This window comes from Myotis yumanensis, unplaced genomic scaffold (assembly GCF_028538775.1).
Source record: "Myotis yumanensis isolate MYYU_CA2020_CCGP unplaced genomic scaffold, mMyoYum1.0.hap1 SCAF_9, whole genome shotgun sequence".
In the NCBI taxonomy this organism is placed as follows: Eukaryota; Metazoa; Chordata; class Mammalia; order Chiroptera; family Vespertilionidae; genus Myotis; species Myotis yumanensis.
Window position 1 is genome coordinate 15,098,518 of NW_027223760.1, and position 17,783 is coordinate 15,116,300.

Sequence of the window (17,783 nt, forward strand, 5' to 3'; positions counted from 1 at the left end):
GGCTCAGAGGCCAGCAGCGCAGGCGGGGAACGTTGGAGTCCGCAGTCACTGCAGCAAGCAAGCCTCATGTTCGCTTCCAGCTGCCTGGCTGCCGGCAGCCATCTTGGCTGACAGTTAATTTGCATATACTCACTGATTAGCCAATGGGAAGGGTAGCGGTCGTACGCCAATTACCATGTTTCTCTTTTATTAGTGTAGATGTAGTTGTTTATATGCCAGTACCATGCTGTCTTGATTACTATGGCCCTGTAGTATAATTTGATATCAGGCAGCATGATTCTCCAACTGTGTTTTTCTTTGTCAAGATCGCTGTGGCTATTTGGGTTTTTTTGTGGTTCCACATAAATTTTTGGAATATTTGTTCTAGTTCTATGAAATATGCCACTTGTATCTTCCTAGAGATTGTGCTGAATCTATGTATTTCTTTGGGTAGTATGGACATTTTAAAAAAATATATATTTTATTGATTTTTTTACAGAGAGGAAGGGAGAGGGATAGAGAGTTAGAAACATCAATGAGAAACATCGATCAGCTGCCTCCTGCACAGCCCCTACTGGGGATGTGCCCACAACCAAGGTACATGCCCTTGACTATAATCGAACCTGGGACCCTTCAGTCCTCAGGCCAACGCTCTATCCATTGAGCCAAACCAGCCAGTGCAGTATGGACATTTTAATGATATTATTTTTCCCTACCCATGAAAACATTATATGCTTTCACTTATTCATATTTTTCTGCAATTTCTTACTTCAGTGTTCAACATTTTCCAAATATAGGTATTTCACATCCTTGGTTAAATTTATATGTAGGAATTTTATTTCATTTTGATACAATTTTAAATTGGAAAGTTTTCTTAATTTTCCTTTCTGATTGTTCATTATTGGTGTATTAAAATGCAACTAATTTTTGGATTTTTTTGTGTCATGCTACTTTATTGAATTCACTTATAAATTCTAGTAGTTTTGTGGTGGAATCTTTGGGGTTTTCTATATACAGTATCACATCATCTGTAAATAATGACAGTTTTAATTCTTCCTTTTCAGTTTGGATACCTTTTATTTCTTTTTTTCTGATTGCTGTGGCGCAGACTCTCAAAATTATATTGAATAAGAGTAATTAAAGCAGACATCCCTGTCTTGTTCCTGATCTTAATGGGGGAAGAAGGAGGACCTATGTAATACTTTCAGCAATAAAGATTTAAAAAACAGTTAACAAGGTTATGGTTTTCTTGAAGAAAATACATGTAAAAATACCTATTAGTAAAATATGTACCAGGCCTATATGATTTGGAAGGAGTTCAAATTAAGTTTCATAGACCAGAAATATCAATTTCATAGAAGTGTTTGCAACACACCAAAAATAATCAATCCATCATTAGTGTAACATCAAAGTTTGACAAATACAGTACATAAGAAATGTGGAGAAATTTTAGTAATGAAATTAAGTACAAAAATTGAGTAAAGTAAGATAAAATTGAATTCAATATAAAAATTTACAATAATAGACTTGTTACAAAAATGCCCTTTTTTAAAATTTCAGGGATCTTATAAATACAAATTAAGAATTATGTTATAATGACATAGTTTAGTGCTTAAAAAGCATTTGATGAATTTGAGTAAATATTATAAATAAAAATTTAAATAAAATTGAACTATAAGAAAAATGCCCAAGTATGTAAAGAAAATCTTTTCCAAAATTTACACATCATATAAATTTAAAACTTTGGTCATGAATATCAGAACCAGAAATAAGACATTCATACTTCTTATTAACACAATATTTTTAGTATATTCTAAATTTTCTAAAATTTCTATTTCTAAAAATAATTATTATAAATAGCAGATCTTTAGAAAACCAGAGTGACTGGATGCAAATAAAACCTTTTCAGATCACACAATATCTCTGTGTCCCTGTGGCTGGATGCAAATAAAACCTTTTCAGATCACACAATATCTCTGTGTTGGCTAATTTGGGGGATATCAATATTTCTCCAAGGAATTTCATAGACACTTTAGCAGTGTGAATTTAATATGCAAGATGAAGGAGCCAAGGAGAAATCTTCTCTGGATGTTAGTAAGCAGGTTATAAGGCCAGAATAATGACATCCCTAAAAGCAGCAGTAGTCATTTATTTTATATAAAAAAAGTTCAGGATATTGTTTCAATATGGGTACTCCTACATTTAAAACTAAATCTTTAAAAAATGCATTTCAAATATTTAGGTAATTAAAAATGTAACTTCTGTCTAAATTTTTTGCATTTTTTACACCAGAATTGTAAATATAAATCTGAATTTCACATTGTTCATAAAGATAATTATTCCTTTTGTTGTAAAGAAAATTTCATTAACTTTAAAAAATATTTTCTTCCTAAAAATGTAACAGAAAATAAAAACAATTCACCGCATTGATTTCATTTTGGCATCCCAGAATCTACACATAAATACAATTTTATTAACATTTGCTCAGAGTATTATGATATTTTTACCTTATCTATAATAAGCCATTTTTATTTCTCTATATGTTCCTCATCATGACTATATTTAATGTGTGCATAGTTCACAGTGTTGGTGTAGGATGATTTAGCAGTTTAACGTTAAATACAATTATTTCTCATTTTTAAATTGAATGTAATATATACTATAAGGAAACATCTTTGTGGTAATATACTTTTTATTTCTGTTGAATTATTATCTTTAAAAATAGAAATGAGCCTGGCCAGAGTCACTCAGTAGTTGAGCGTCAAACTATGAACCAGGAGGTCAGAGTTCAATTCCTGATCAGGGCACATGACTGGGTTGTTGGCGCAATCCCCAGTAGGGGACATGCAAGAGACAGCCGATCCATGATTCTCTCTCATCACTCCCTCGCCTTCCTCTCTGAAATAAATAAAAATATGTCTTTAAAAATAAGGATAAAATCATTATAGATTGTTGAATTATTATAAGAATAAGTTAATTATATTAAAGAGGACAAACATCTTAAGGTTTTTGCTATATAATGCCATTTATTTGGTACAAAAATGTAGAGTTTATAAAATCTTCTTTGTAAGGAATATGTATACTAATATCACCACAGTATTTCTAGAGTACTTTTTTATAATGTCTGCTTTAGTCAGTGTAAAATATCTCAAGGTTGTACTAATTTGCATTTTTATTAATGCTGATGCTTGCCAATAATCTTTTAAAATTATTATTATTTTTTCTTTATTAATTAAGTTATTACATATGTGTCCTTATCGTCCCATTGTCTCCCCCCCCCCCCCCCCACTCATGCCCTCACCCCTCTGGTGTCTGTGTCCATTGGTTAGGCCTATATGCATGCATACAAGTCCTTTGGTTGATCTCTCCCCCTTACTCCCACCCTCCCCTACCTTCCCTCTGAGGTTTGACAGTCTGATCGATGCTTCTCTGTCTCTGGACCTGTTTTTATTCATCAGTTTATGTTGTTCATTATATTCCATAAATGAGTGAGATCATGTGATATTTATCTTTCTCTGACTGGCTTATTTCGCTTAGCATAATACTCTCCAGTTCCATCCATGCTGTTGCAAATGGTAAAGATTCCTTCTTTTTTACCGCAGCATAGTATTCCATTGTGTAGATGTACCACAGTTTTCTAATCCATTCATCTACTGATGGGCACTTAGGTTGTTTCCAGATCTTAGCTATGGTGAATTGTGCTGCTATGAACATAGGGGTGCATATATCCTTTCTGATTGGTGTTTCAAAATATGGAAGGCTTCACGAATTTGTCATCCTTGCTCAGGGGCCATGCTAATCTTCTCTGCATCGTTCCAATTTTAGTATATGTGCTACTGAAGTGAGCACAATAATCTTTACTTTCATATAATTTGGATTGAGTCATTTTTTGTTGTTTATCATTATAAGTAGGCAAATTAAATGACGAGTTGCATTCACCTAAATAGTTAATTGCATTCATCTAAATTCAATTGCATTTTCCTCCCTAGCTGGTATGACTCAGTTGATTGGGAATCATCCCGTGCACCAAAAGACTGCTGGTTAAATTCCCAGTCAGGGCACATGTCCAGAGTGTGGATTCGATTCACATTAGGGGGTATGCAGGAGGCAGCAGGTTGATGTTTCTCTCTCTCTCTCTTCATTCTTCTCTCTGTAAGAATAAATAAAGGAAAAATTGTTTAAAAAATAAAAATAAAATCAATTCCATTTTCAAGACAAATGAGTTATTAAAGCAAGGTCTTGAATAGGCAAAATTATCTGCAATTCTATTTTAAAATGCATTTAATTTTTGTTTCTTGTGCATTTATTGAGTTTTTATTCTTAGCTGTACAGCATAAAAATATTTCTTACCTTATCAAAGGGATTTATGTCTCTTTGGGTGTAGATTCTTTAAAGAATATGACACTTTAATGAGTATGACATATGATCTCTTACCAGTCTGATTTTTAACAGCTCAAGTTAAATTAAATAACAAAGAGACAGGTGCCATATGGTAAACTCCTAGGAGAAATTACAGTACACTGCTACACTTATTATAATGGTCCCTTATGCTCATTCTTATATGAAATAAGTGAAAATGAAGAATCATTATGAGCAAAGATAAAAGCATGGTAGAGAATATTATTATGTTTAACAAAACCTATTCTCTTGTATTCATCTAATTTAAGTTTCTGTGAAGGGCTAATGTGGATAGAATGTAGTAAAATTCTATAGACTGTAAAAATCCTCTTGGTCTCATACTTCCAGTTTTTCCAGGTCATTACTGCCAGAATTATGTTAAAGATAGAAATCTGCTTTAAAATACAGAAGATTAGCTCTGGCTAGTGTTCCCAGTGGTTAGAGCACTGGCCCAGGCGCCAAAGAATCACAGGTTCAATTCTGGGTCAAGAGCACATATCTGGGTTGCCAGGTTTGATTCCCAAGCCTGGTAGGGGCATGTGCAGAAGGCAACCAATTGATATGTCTCTCTCACACAGATGTTTTTCTCTCTCTCTCTATCCCACTCTTCCTCCCTTCCACTCTCTCTAAAAATCAAAGGGAAAAATATCCTGAGGTGAGTATTAACAAAATCAAATGCAGAAGACCTTGGTCTGGCTGTGAGTAACCTTACTTGCCTCTATTGATATGAGTCTCTTCCCTAGCCCTTCTACCTGACTATGCAACTCCAAACCCTCCAAACCTCCCCCATTCTCTAAATTGGTTATGCTTTAAGACCTTTGCATTTTGCAGATTCTTCTTTTAGAATGTCCTTTCTCACCTCCAATTTGTTTTCTACTGCTGCTCTAACAAGCATAGTGATTTAAAACAACACAAATGATTGTCTTACAATTCTGGAGAAGTCTAAAAGTGGCTCAGCATGTCTCTGAAGCCCTGGTGTCTCCTGAGACTGCTGCCTGGGGCTCCTCTCCTTTCATTCCCCTTCCCCAAGGAGCACTCTTCCCTTCGCTCCACATGTTATGCATGAACTTCTCGTCTAAGGACTGTGGAAACTCACTAGTTTGAAAATAAAAAGCCAAGAAACAATAGATTATTGTCAAAATACCTAATAGTCTATTATGTCATGGAAGTTAATTTCAGGGGGAAATGAGTCAAGCTTGAAAAACAACATACAATGGATCCTTTTGGGAAACGGAAACGTACAACCAGGAAAAGGTTGTAATGTGGGTGTGGGGATAATCCCCATGCTGGAGAGCTCTTTATTGTGAAGATGTCCTTCTGGCAAATGTGTCCTTCCAATTGCCATGGGGAGGCTACTGCCTAGAATGCCCCATAGTTCACATAAACGATAAAGTAAGGCCAGAATCTCTCCTGAGGAGCTTGACGAAGAAATTGACTATTAAGATGTTGCTAAATGTTCTCCAGCTGTATGTATGGTTCCAGGTTTGTCAAACTGCACCACAAACATCATGACAGTAATGATTAATGTTGATGATGCTGAAAAATGTAAGACCTAAGCCACAGCCAGGGGATGGAGGATTTGTGGGAGTAATTTATCCACCAAAGAACGACCTGCTACAGAGACTTGATATTCTGGTAGCTGAAGAACACCCTATATCATAAAGAGGTAATATGCAAATTAACCCTCACACCCTCACAAGATTGCTACCTACAACCAGGCTAGCAGGAGGGTTAATGAGGGACGACCAAACGACTGAACAAGCAGGCTGCATGGGGTGACCAGGCCAGCAAGGGGTAGTTGGGGGCAATTAGGCTGGCATGGGGGCAGTGAGAGGTGACTAGGCTGATAGAGGAGGGCAGTTGGGGGCAACCAGGCAGGCAGACAGGTGTGCAATTAGGAGCCAGCGGTCCAGGATTGTGAGAAGGATGTCCAACTGCCGGTTTAGGTATGATCAGGCCTAAACCGGCAGTCAGACATCCCCCAAGGGGTACCGGATTGGAGAGGGTGCAGGCTGAGCTGAGAGGACCCCCTCCTCCATCCCAGTGAAAGAATTTCATGCACTAGGCCTCTAGTGTGACAATAAATGTCTGAGTCAATTCCTATGCTCTGGGGCTGAAACATGCAAACAGAAAGCCATTCGAAGTGCCATTCCTGACATTTTAAGGCCAAAGGACAGTGACCATGAGCCTATAAACAAGCACCCCAGGCTTGTTTTCCTTTGCATTCAGCTTAATGTAGATGTAAAATTAGCTTTTTCATGTAGTAAAAGCAACACAGGATTTTTTTTTTCTTTTAAATGTTGCGAGTGGAATCTGAAACAATGATAGAACACAAATATTTGCCTCTGGGAAGAAGCCAAAAAGAAGAGATAATGTTTGTTCAAAAAATTGTCAAGTCAAGTTCAGTGCTGAGCTGGTATTTAGAACAGAGCAGCTACGGGAAAATGTAGAATGAAGTCAAGGAGGTGTCCAGCCTCTGAAGTGAAAGGGAAGCTAATGGGAATGACAGACACCTGTGTCATTCTAGGATTTTCCCTAAAGTTGATGAAGAACAGGAACAGGGCCTTCTCATCAGCGTGGGTGGAGGAAGGGCACCAAAAATTCCTGTCATGAGGCAGAGGGACAGTCTGCAGCTTGAGAGAATGGGAGCAATCATTAGCATCTTCTTGGAGTTAAAGGAGAATACACTCCTTCTTCAAGCCGCTTTTGTATGGATGCTGACAAAGCAGTGACTGTCCTTGAGATAAGTGCTGATCTCAGAAGTCCTTTACCTGTAGCAGGAATCCTTAGGAAGACAACTTAAACCTTTGAGAGAGACACCGTAACTCATAGAGAGCTGCTTATGAATAACGTGAAGTTGCCTCTTAGATTTAAAACTTTTTCTACTGATGAGTTTACCTAACACAACACACCAGCTTACCAGGCTTAGATGACTTTTGACCATCAGACCCGATTTTTGAACAATTAAATCTCACACTCAAGGCACATCTGGCAACTTTACTGCTGTTAATGATTCTTAAAATTGACTATAAGGCAGGGTGAGGCCTCTACTGTTATCTAGTTTCTAGTGTGAGATTCACTAGAAACCAGGGAGATTGAAAGCATCCAGGGTTTCCCAACAACCTGAAGGTAATGCTAAAGGAGATTCTCTTTAAGATTCTTCCTGTGTCAAAACTGGTGCTTTACCACATGCAGTGGCAACACCTGTTTGCACCTCTGACTACCTGCCTGTGGTCATGTCCCCGGTTTCAACTTTTATAATTACAGTAGAATTCTTATTTCTTCTAAGGAAGAGGCAGAGGCAATTGAGGAATGATGGGGCAGAATGACAAAACGTAAAACTCTAGAATAAATGCTTTATCTAGTTGTAGGATAAAGAGCATTCTTTTAAAATGTAATCGAAGCAAATGTTTTGTCCGACCAAGCTCAAATTCACTTTTGGGTCAGAAGCAAAATAAGGGATTTCTAAGTTTCAGTATCCTCTCAAATACAGTCAAAATATTACTCCCACACAAAATAAACATGTTGTGTCCTAATTCACCTATTAAGTCTGTGGCCTATTAATAGAGTCTTCTCAGTAATATACAGAGATTACTGATCTTAGGTGAGTAGATTACATAAAAATTAATACTAACTGAAATACACTTGAAATAACCAACCCTTTGACTACGGTAGTTAAAAGACTACAGAATAAGACATAGTAGTAGTAGCTTTGCATATGAACCAATTACTATTTAATAACTTATGCATATGTAATTTGTAAAGTTCAAAACATTGCATCATATTTTTAAGTATCTCTGTCCTTTATCATGACATTTACTTTAAATGCAGTAATTCTTTGAATCTATGATTCACCCCTATTTTATAAGCCAATAAGAACAAGGACATTTTGCTTTTTAAAATGACAATTATTTCTTTTATTTTAAAAATGTAGTTTCTAATTTTTAAAAAACAAGATGGCTAGACAGTTCATACATTAAAATAGATCACATTTTGCATATATTAAAAGAAAAGCATAACTAACATTAATTGATTTCATATGCACCAAATTTTTCAATTCTGAGATGAACTCACCTGAATCATTTCCAATTCTTAATCATCAATGTCTGTGTTTTCCACAAATGCTGTTTTTTTCAAGTAAGTTATTCATTCAGCATTTCTAAAAGATTATTGCCTTTTTAGAATATTACATCTACAAGGAAATTATTGTTTATCTTGGAAATTAAATTAAAGTAGGTAAGGGAGAAAAACAATAAAGGCACTGATTACCTGAATGAAAATTTCTTAAGCAAAAATTCGTGATCTAGAAGATTGAACCAGAAAATCCTCTGTGAAATCATTGCAACATTATGAATAAAAATAATATACCTGAGAAAAGTTAGGAAAAATTGAAGATATATAAAAAATTACATCATTATTCAAATAGGAGTTACAAGAAGACCTAAAAGAGAAAGATGAGGATATAAGAAATAATAGAACATTCGTTAATGCTGAAGAAACAAATCATCAGGTTAAAAGTCCCAATGAACACCAGGCAGAATGTACAGTTATCTCCATTAAGGCACATCTTAGTAACACTTTAATACCAATATTAAAATTTAAAAATGAACATATGAGCTATAAGAATGTTAGAATTAAAAATATACTAGTAATTTTGCCCTGGCTGGCTTGGCTCAGTGGATAGAGCGTCAGCCTGCGGACTGAAGGGTCCTGGGTTTGATTCTGGCCAAGGGCACATGACTGGGTTGCGGGCTCATTCCCCAGTGGGAGATGTGCAGGAGGCAGCCAATCAATGATTCTCTCTCATCATGATGTTTCTATCTCTCTCTCCTTCTCCCTTCCTTTCTGAAATCAATAAAAAAGAAATATATTTAAAAAAATATATACCAGTAATTTTTAAATATAAAAATCATTGCTTATGACAATAGAACAGTTATCTACAAAAGTATTTGGAAAAATGATTAAATTGATCCTATAATACTATAGTGTTTATGTTAGTGGCATAGAAATATTTTTCAAGACTAAGAAAGTTTATTGATCACCAGCATACCTGAAAGAATATACTGAGATGCTTCCATACAACAAAATGAATTTAAGAAAGTTTAAAATAGAAAGGTAAAAAAATAGTAAACAGGAAAGAAATCATAAATCACAAGTACTTCCAAATAATTGCTAATAATTCTTGTTTAAAAACTTAGCAATAAATAGTTCTTAAAATTTTCAGTAATTTCACAGGTGTGGTCTCTTGACTAATTTTTTCTTTGCTCTGTTAACATAGTGAAGATGTTGACAGATACCCTAACTTTTTAGTATTTTATTTTAATTTATTGTTTGATAATGTGAGAATTTAAAGTTATAGATTTTCTATTAAAGGGTTTTTAGCTTGATTTCATAGGTTCTACTATATAGGTGGGTTGTTTGTGTGTGTGTGTGTGTGTGTGTGTTTTAATATTTTTATTGATTTTAGACGGAGGAAGGGAGAAGGATAGAGAGTTAGAAACATCGATGAGAGAGAAATATTGATCAGCTGCCTCCTGCACACTCTCTACTGGGGATCAAGCCCATAACCAGGAATCGAACCATGACCTCCCGGTTAGTGGGCCAATGCTCAACCACTGAGCATACTGGCCAGACTATGTAGGTTTCTTTAAATCATTGTTTTCTACATATTTTGATACATCAAATTTTAGTTCTTCTTCAACCCAGGGGTTGTTTGAGAGGGAATTTTATTTTTAGGAAATTTTAATGTAAATGTGGTTATTAAAAAATATGAATATACATTCAAATTATGAATATATATTCAGTCAAATAGTATAATTTAATTTCCAATTTTAGTGATCTCTCACCCTCTTGATTATTTTTTCTTTCATTGAGAATCTGGACTTTTTTCTATTCTAGTATTTAAAGGTTTATAGTTTTACAAATTACTTTTACTTTTATAATTTATACCACTTACCATAATTGCATTTAGCCTTAGTTCTAAATTTAAAACTTAGTTATTACAACCATTGGAGTTATCATTTACAAACTTATTGGCTAGATTTATTCTTTAAATAATGTCACTTTTATCCCCACCCCCTTTTTTTGTGAATGGCTTAAGAATTATAAATTATTCAAAAAATTGATGTATTCAACTAAATCAAAAATAATTTAGCCATAGATTTTATGATAGCATGTACACATCTACACTAATAAAAGAGAAACACGGTAATTAGTGAATGACCGCTACCCTTCCCATTGGCTAATCAGCATATCCTTATGCAAATTAACTGTCAGCCAAGATGGCAGCCGGCAGCCATGCACTGAAGCGAACAGGGAGGCTTGTTTGCTCCAGTGACTGCGGACTCCAACGTTCCCCGCCTAACTTGCTGGCCTCTCAGCTGCAACTCTAAGCAACTATGTACTATGTTGCAAATATAGAAGCCAAACAAAACCCCAGAAACCGGCTTTCAGTCAGCCGGGCTTCAGCCAGCCTGATCGCAACATTGTATCAATGTTTTCAGCAGCGAGGCCTCAGAGCTAAAGCTGGCCCAGAATAGAAAAAAAAAAAAGAAAAAAAGGAGCAGTTGGGAGCTTCAGTCACCCGCCAACCTGAAAACGGCCCTCAGCCCCTCAGCCAGACTGGCCAGGCACCCCAGTGAGGACCCCCACCCTGATCCAGGACACCCTTCAGGGCAAACCAGCCGGCCCCCACCCGTGCACCAGGCCTCTATCCTATATAGTAAAAGGGTAATATGCCTCCCGGCACCGGGATCAGCAGAGCAGCGAGGCTCCTGGCACTGGGATCAGCGTGACAGGGGGCAGTGCCCAAACCCCCTGATCACCCTGCGGCTCTGTGAGTGACAGGGGAAGGCGCCCCAACCCCCTGATCAGCCCTGCTCTGTGCCTGATAGGGGGGAGCTCCCCAATCCCCTGATCGCCCTGTGCCTCTGTGTGTGACAGGGGGCGGGGCCCCAACCCCCTGATCAGCCCTGCTCTGTGCCTGATAGGGGGGAGCTCCCCAACCCCCTGATTGCCCTGCGGCTCTGTGTTTGACAGGGCAGAGCCATAACCTGTCCATCGGCCCTGCCCTGAGTGTGACAGTGGCGGTGACCCAAGCCCCTGATCAGCCCTTTTCTATGGGTGATAGAGGGTGGCGCCCCATCCCTCCTCCACGGGCCTTGCTCTCTGTGTGACAGGGTAGAGCCATAACCTCCTCATTGGCCCTGCCCTGAGTGTGACAGGGTGCAGTGCCCCAACCCCCTGATCCACCCCGCTCTATGTGTGACAGGGGGCGGTGCCCCAACTCCCCTCTCGGCCCTACTCTGTGAGTGACAGGGGGGAGCTCCTCAACCCCCTGATCGGCCCTGCTCTGTGCATGAAGGGGGGAGCTCCTGAACCCCCTGATGGGCCCTGCTTTGTGTGTGACAGGGTACGGAGTCCCCACCCCCCTGATGGGCCCTGTTCTGTGAGTGACAGGGGGCAGCGCCCAACCCGCTGATTGGCCCTGCTCTGTGAGTGACAGGGGGCAGCGCCCCAACCCCCTGATCAGCCCTGCTCTGTGTGTGACAGGGGGTGGTGCTACAACCTCCCCATCGACCCTGCCTTGAGTATGACAGGGGGCGGTGCCCCAACCCCCCAATCAGCCCTACCCTGAGCGTGACTGAGGGTGGCATAGCAACCTCCCAATCCACCCTGCTCTGTGCATGACAGGGGGCAGCGCCCCAACTCCCCAATCGGCCCTGCTCTGAGCCTGACCAGGGGCTGCACCTTGGGATTGGGCGTACCCTCTGCCACCCGGGAGCAGGCCTAAGCCAGCAGGTCGTTATCTCCTGAGGGGTCCCAGACTGTGAGAGGGTACAAGCCGGGCTGGGGGACCCCCTTCCTTGCCTGAGTGCACAAATTTTTGTGCACCGGGCCTCTAGTAATAGTTTAATTAACTACTTAAGAGTGGTTACCCTAGTAAATAAATTAGTGTACAGATTAGTAAATTCAATATATGGTACTAAGTTCAAAATACCAGTATGTTAACTGGCTAAGGTGTTTTAGAGATACCATTCCCTTCCCCCAGCATTAACGGGACCAACTAAGAATCTACTCATCCTCGTATGTGTCTAATATATTCCGGCAGGCATCGATCTCCATGCTTGACTGTTAAAAGATTTAGTCTAAAGAGGTTTGGTCTCCAAAACCCACCCCTAAAATATAGTCACATTTGCCTTAGGTCAGTGTTCAGCAAACTCATTAGTCAACAGAGTCAAATATCAACAGTACAACTATTGAAATTTCTTTTGAGAGCCAAATTTTTTAAACTTAAACTATATAGGTAGGTACATTGTTATTAACTTACCCATATAGTTTAAGTACTGTTGATATTTGGCGCCTTCCCCGCGCTGCGTATCCTGTGGCCCACCTGAGCCGAGTCTCCATTCGCCCGACCAACTGACAGCCCCCACTTCTTCTAAAGCCACTTCTTCAAAATAGACTCACCCAGGGGGAAAACCGACTTCTGATCATGGGCCACGAAGTTTCAATCGCACTGTCCGTGCACGCCCGCAAGTGGTATTTTGTGGAAGAGCCACACTCAAGGGGCCAAAGAGCCGCATGTGGCTCGTGAGCCAAGGTTTGCCAACCACTGCCTTATGTAATCTTTCATAAAAAATAATTTTTTTAAAAATTTAATTTCTTGCGGTGACATTGGTTCACATAGCCATACAGGTTTCAAGTGTACAACGCGATAAACATCATCTGAACAGTGCATTGTACTCACCTTCCCAAGCAAAGTCACTTCCTCGCCCCCTTTGCCCACCTCCACCTCGCCCCTAATCCCCTTTCTCTCCAGCTATCATAAAGTGTTTTGACAATACCCAAAGCTAAGACTCTGTAAACCCACTGAATAGGTTGCCTGAGGTTTGGTTCCTAATTGGTAGTAAATGTCTGTGTGGCAGAGTTGGGTCAAAGAGGTGATTTGCATCCTAACACTTTTCAAGCTTTTAGGGACTATCTTGTTATCAACTTATTGGAGCTCTACCAAGATGCTAATTCAAAACAACAGTGGTAGGTGAAGGATGGAGAAATTGTGCTAAGAAGTGTGTAGAAAGCTTACAGGTATTTTAACTAACTTTTAAACATGAGTAAGATTTTGCTAAGTTGACTGTGACATATTTCACTAGTTTCTTTTCTATTCTAATATTTTATTTACTACTCTTTCCTGATATACTCTATTCCATTTTATCTAATTGAAGTGCTGAAATTGAAACCACTGAATTTTTTTTTTTTTTTTGACATTTCAATGGACCCTAACTCACAGTTTGACACAGAGGACTTAACTAACTTCTTTTGTGTCCAACCAGTGCAGACGGGAGGAGTGCTGAGTCATGGGGTCTGCCCTTGTCCTTGCCCAGAAGTGTATTTGCACAACATGACACATGCTGAAGAGAGTGAAATATTAAATAGCGAATGAGACACCCCATGACAGATGGACAGAGATATTGCAGAAGGAAGAAAATTTTAGCACCTAGAAGAGAACTTTTTTCTTGCATTTTGAACAGAGAACCGCATTCTCAGTTTTCATGTGGTCATTTAGGCTACCAGATATGCAAAAAGCACTAACAAGCCACATGTGTAATCTTAAATTTTATAGTAGATGCATTTATAAAAGAATAAAAACAAATAGGTGAGATTATTTTAAGTAATATTTTATTTAACCCAGTATATCAAAAAATTAACAATCAAGAATCCAAATACAAAGTATGACTGGCATAGTTTACTTTTTTTATTTCTGCTAAGTTTTTGAAATACACTGTGTATTTTATATGTACAGATCACCTTACTTTGAACCAGCACATTTATAGTACTCAGTAGTCACATGTAATTTGTCATTACCGTATGGGGCAGTGTGGCTCTGCAAAATGAGAAACACGGGAAGGTTTTATGCTACTGTGTGTAAGCTCCAATTTTATTTTTAGAAAGAACTCTCTCGCTATCTATCATCTCTCATCTCTTTCTCTCTCTCTCTCTCATGCAGAGAATAATATAGATTGTGAGATTGGAGGCAGGGGATTCAGCATTCACTTTTTGGATTGCAACAGGAACACTGCGCTTTTATTCCTTTTTTTTAAGTCATCATTATATTCTGTTTTTATCAAGGTGGACTGAGCTACCTCTTGATTAAGAATTTATCCTGGGAAACTCACTGGTCATTTAGAATTGGCAACAACTTTACAAGTTACGTGACCCAGTGAACTCTGCCTCAGATAAACTCTGGGGATGGATTCAGGGCAGCCCTGTGATTAGAACACAGCAATCACTGGGGTGGACCAGCTTCTTAATGAACACAGAGAAAACTAGCTGGTGGGATTGGGTTCCTTTCTCCAATCCTCTGTTTAGACAGGAACTAGATCTAAACTTCACCCATCTGAGTATTGTTCCTCCTCTGAGACTTTCCTCAAAACTTTATTCTCTGCTGATGGTGTCACCTTGTACTTTCAAAACAAGATTATTGGGTCACAATTCCCTTAGTTTCACTTTAAAATCTCTCTGCGCTTTCAACTTTCCAGTCTTCCTTTGATTGTCTCTGCAAGATGGGCTCTCCTCTTTGTGTGAGGTCTAATATCTCGCCCGTTCTCTAGCTCTCACCTGCTTCTCATTCTCCCTAGATCAATGTGTTGTTCCACTTACTTTGTCGAGATCAATACTTTGAGATTCCAACATGTACTCTGTAAAAACTCTTTTTGGTTATTTATATTGCTCTGTATCTTTGTTTAAATGTTGTATTCTAAATTGATGTGGTCAAGGTGGAAAAAGAAATAATGATTAAGAATGGGTAAAATACAGAGTCCCTCCCCCCAAAAAAAATGTATACTATGCACACTTTAACAACAGATAGCTCAATTTTGAAAATGAAATGTATTTAATAAACACTGCCTTTATAATTATTCATAGTGTGTGTATACATTATTGGGACACCTTATATCTATGAATCTATTCTGAATAGACCCGGTTTTCTACTTTAAAAAATACATCTGTCCCAGTGAATTAATCAATACTAAAGATCCAGTATGCAATAATTATTTAAAACACTACAAATTAGTAGTGCTGACCCTTATATGTGTAAGAGAGCAAGCTATGTGTTTGAGAGAGTGTGTGTAGATTTGTATGTAAATGTATTTCTGTGTTTATTTATATTTAATGTGTAGAGAGAATATAGACTAAAATGTGAATAAATATACCTCTATCAGAGACATTAGAGAAAGAATATATGATACACATTTTTTGCATTAAGTGAATTTAAGTTTTGAATAAGGACTAAAATGAAAATTCAGTGTATTCTTTCAGGAACACTGATGGTTAATAAACTTTCTGAGTTCTTGAAAGTCTAAACAATATTTTTATCTTGTTAGCCCACTTAATAATTTACTATAGAATTGTAGGTTCAATTTAATTTTTCCACAATATTTTTCATAGCCATGGCTCTGTTTTTATTAACTTAAAAAATTGTCTCCAATCAAAATTAAGTTTACAGTAGCATTTTATTGAGTAATGGCATTAAAGAGGAAAAGAGGAAAAACTGAGAGTAGAAAAGAGACTGTTTCCTTTCTAATATCCCTGTTTCAGGAAATTAAGTCTACTGGAGACTAACCAACCAACCAAACATAACATAATCAAGGACCTCCAAATTCACACACTTTTATTATTTTTCATAACCATCTTCAAGATCTCAGTGGATAGATCATTTTGACAACTGCGAGGTTGAGTGGGAGTAGAACCCAAGGGGGTTTCATCATAACAAGTATGGCCTTAGACCACACATTTTGTTTCTCTACTTTTTTTTGTTTTAAGAGATTTAATGACAATTATTGATCTCTTTTTCCAATTCTGATGTCCTATGAGTCAATATCTTGGTGTCTTTGAAAGTTAGAATATCTTCATATGGACACAAGTCATAAGGGAATAGAATTTGGAAGAGACAGATATGGGTTGAATCTTGGCTGTTTCATTTACTACTCATATGACTGCGGAAGTCATATACACTCTCAAAATCTTTGGCTTCTCATCTATAAATAAAAGTCACGTTTTAAAGAGTTCTTAAGGAATTTATGGATCATTCATACAAAATGCCAAGGATCTTATTAGTCACACATTAGGTACTACAGAAAGGTAGCTTTTATAAATGACTATTTGCCCATAGTTGGAGTTTAGGCATTTGACTATCAAATCTTTAACGTGTAAGCATAAGTTATCAGAAATATTTCTACAAAGGATTGTCCTTTATGTCCTCCATGAACAGAGTAACGTATCAGGGTTACACTGGATCAGAAGGATACTGGCTCCATTGGGTTGGTGCCTATATGCCAAGGAATAGGCAAACAGCCATCTCTGCTCCAGGCCACACATTATATCTATATATCTGTGTATACATCAAGGTTTCTGTAGTATTTGGGGGAAAATGCAGTTTTGATGGTTAAAAACAAACAAGTAGAAATCCAAACAAATATCAGTACTTATATTTTTCATCTTTTTTAGACATTCCATAAATTTCACATATTTAATACATACATGTTGTTAAGTTATGACATAGGTGTATACTGTCAAAGCATCACTACAATATAGACAATGAAAAATTTGTCACTTCTCCATAGATACTTATTAACAGCAGAAAAAGTTGTAGGAGCTGATTGGTACATGAAACAAATATTTATATTAAGAATCACTTTTCTCAAGATCTTGCTCTTTGTGTATTATTAGGTTTCCTATCCCTGCCAAACAGAACAAAAGAAAGTCTTATAGAAATTTCAGATGACCTGCTTTTCCACAAAGTTTGCTAATAAACCGACTTTGCATGCCAGCCTAATCCAATCCGCAAACATCCACATAAATGAGTAATAGAAGAGCCCTTATTCTAGTCTAAGCAATAACGAGAGTTTGAACCAACAGTTTTGCAAACTGATGTATAGTCACACTTTTTAGTTGGTGCTTAGTGAATAAGGAAAGACACATAATAGAAACTGACATAAATTTGTAGGGATAATGTATCAGTTAAGGTCCCAGCAGAAAACAGATGGTCTTCAAAATGTTTAACTGAAGTAAGTTTCACAGACAACTCTACACAGAGGTGAGGGTGAAGGTCAGGTCACCAAGAAGAGATAAACACCCAGGAAGTAGTAACAGCATGAAGCTAGTACAATCCTGGGTGGAAGGTGAGTTTCTCCCAGAGCCCAGCTCCAGCTAGGTCTCTGGACCAGGCACAGCCCTCAGGATTTGTGAGCACAGAGGAGAGAGTTGTGGACAGAACAGTAAGTTTAAACACCCAGACCAGTCTTCTCTCACAGCTTTCTCCTCCTTTAAGAGCCTTCCCATTGGCTGAATCCAACATACAGCCAGACAACAAGGAAACTCACAAAGGCTGAAACTCCCAGAGCACAGAG

General features: G+C 38.0%; 1 non-coding gene and 1 pseudogene across 1 annotated transcript; one reads left to right on the forward strand and one right to left on the reverse strand.

The window, feature by feature from the left end:
• Positions 1-3,725: 3,725 nt before the first annotated feature.
• LOC139017069 (U6 spliceosomal RNA) lies at positions 3,726-3,828 on the reverse strand. The gene has a single exon (XR_011472758.1). It is a non-coding gene; the product is annotated as a U6 spliceosomal RNA (small nuclear RNA).
• A 1,706-nt stretch (positions 3,829-5,534) lies between these two features.
• Positions 5,535-6,541, forward strand: LOC139016800 (ADP-sugar pyrophosphatase pseudogene; annotated as a pseudogene).
• The last annotated feature ends 11,242 nt before the right edge of the window (positions 6,542-17,783 follow it).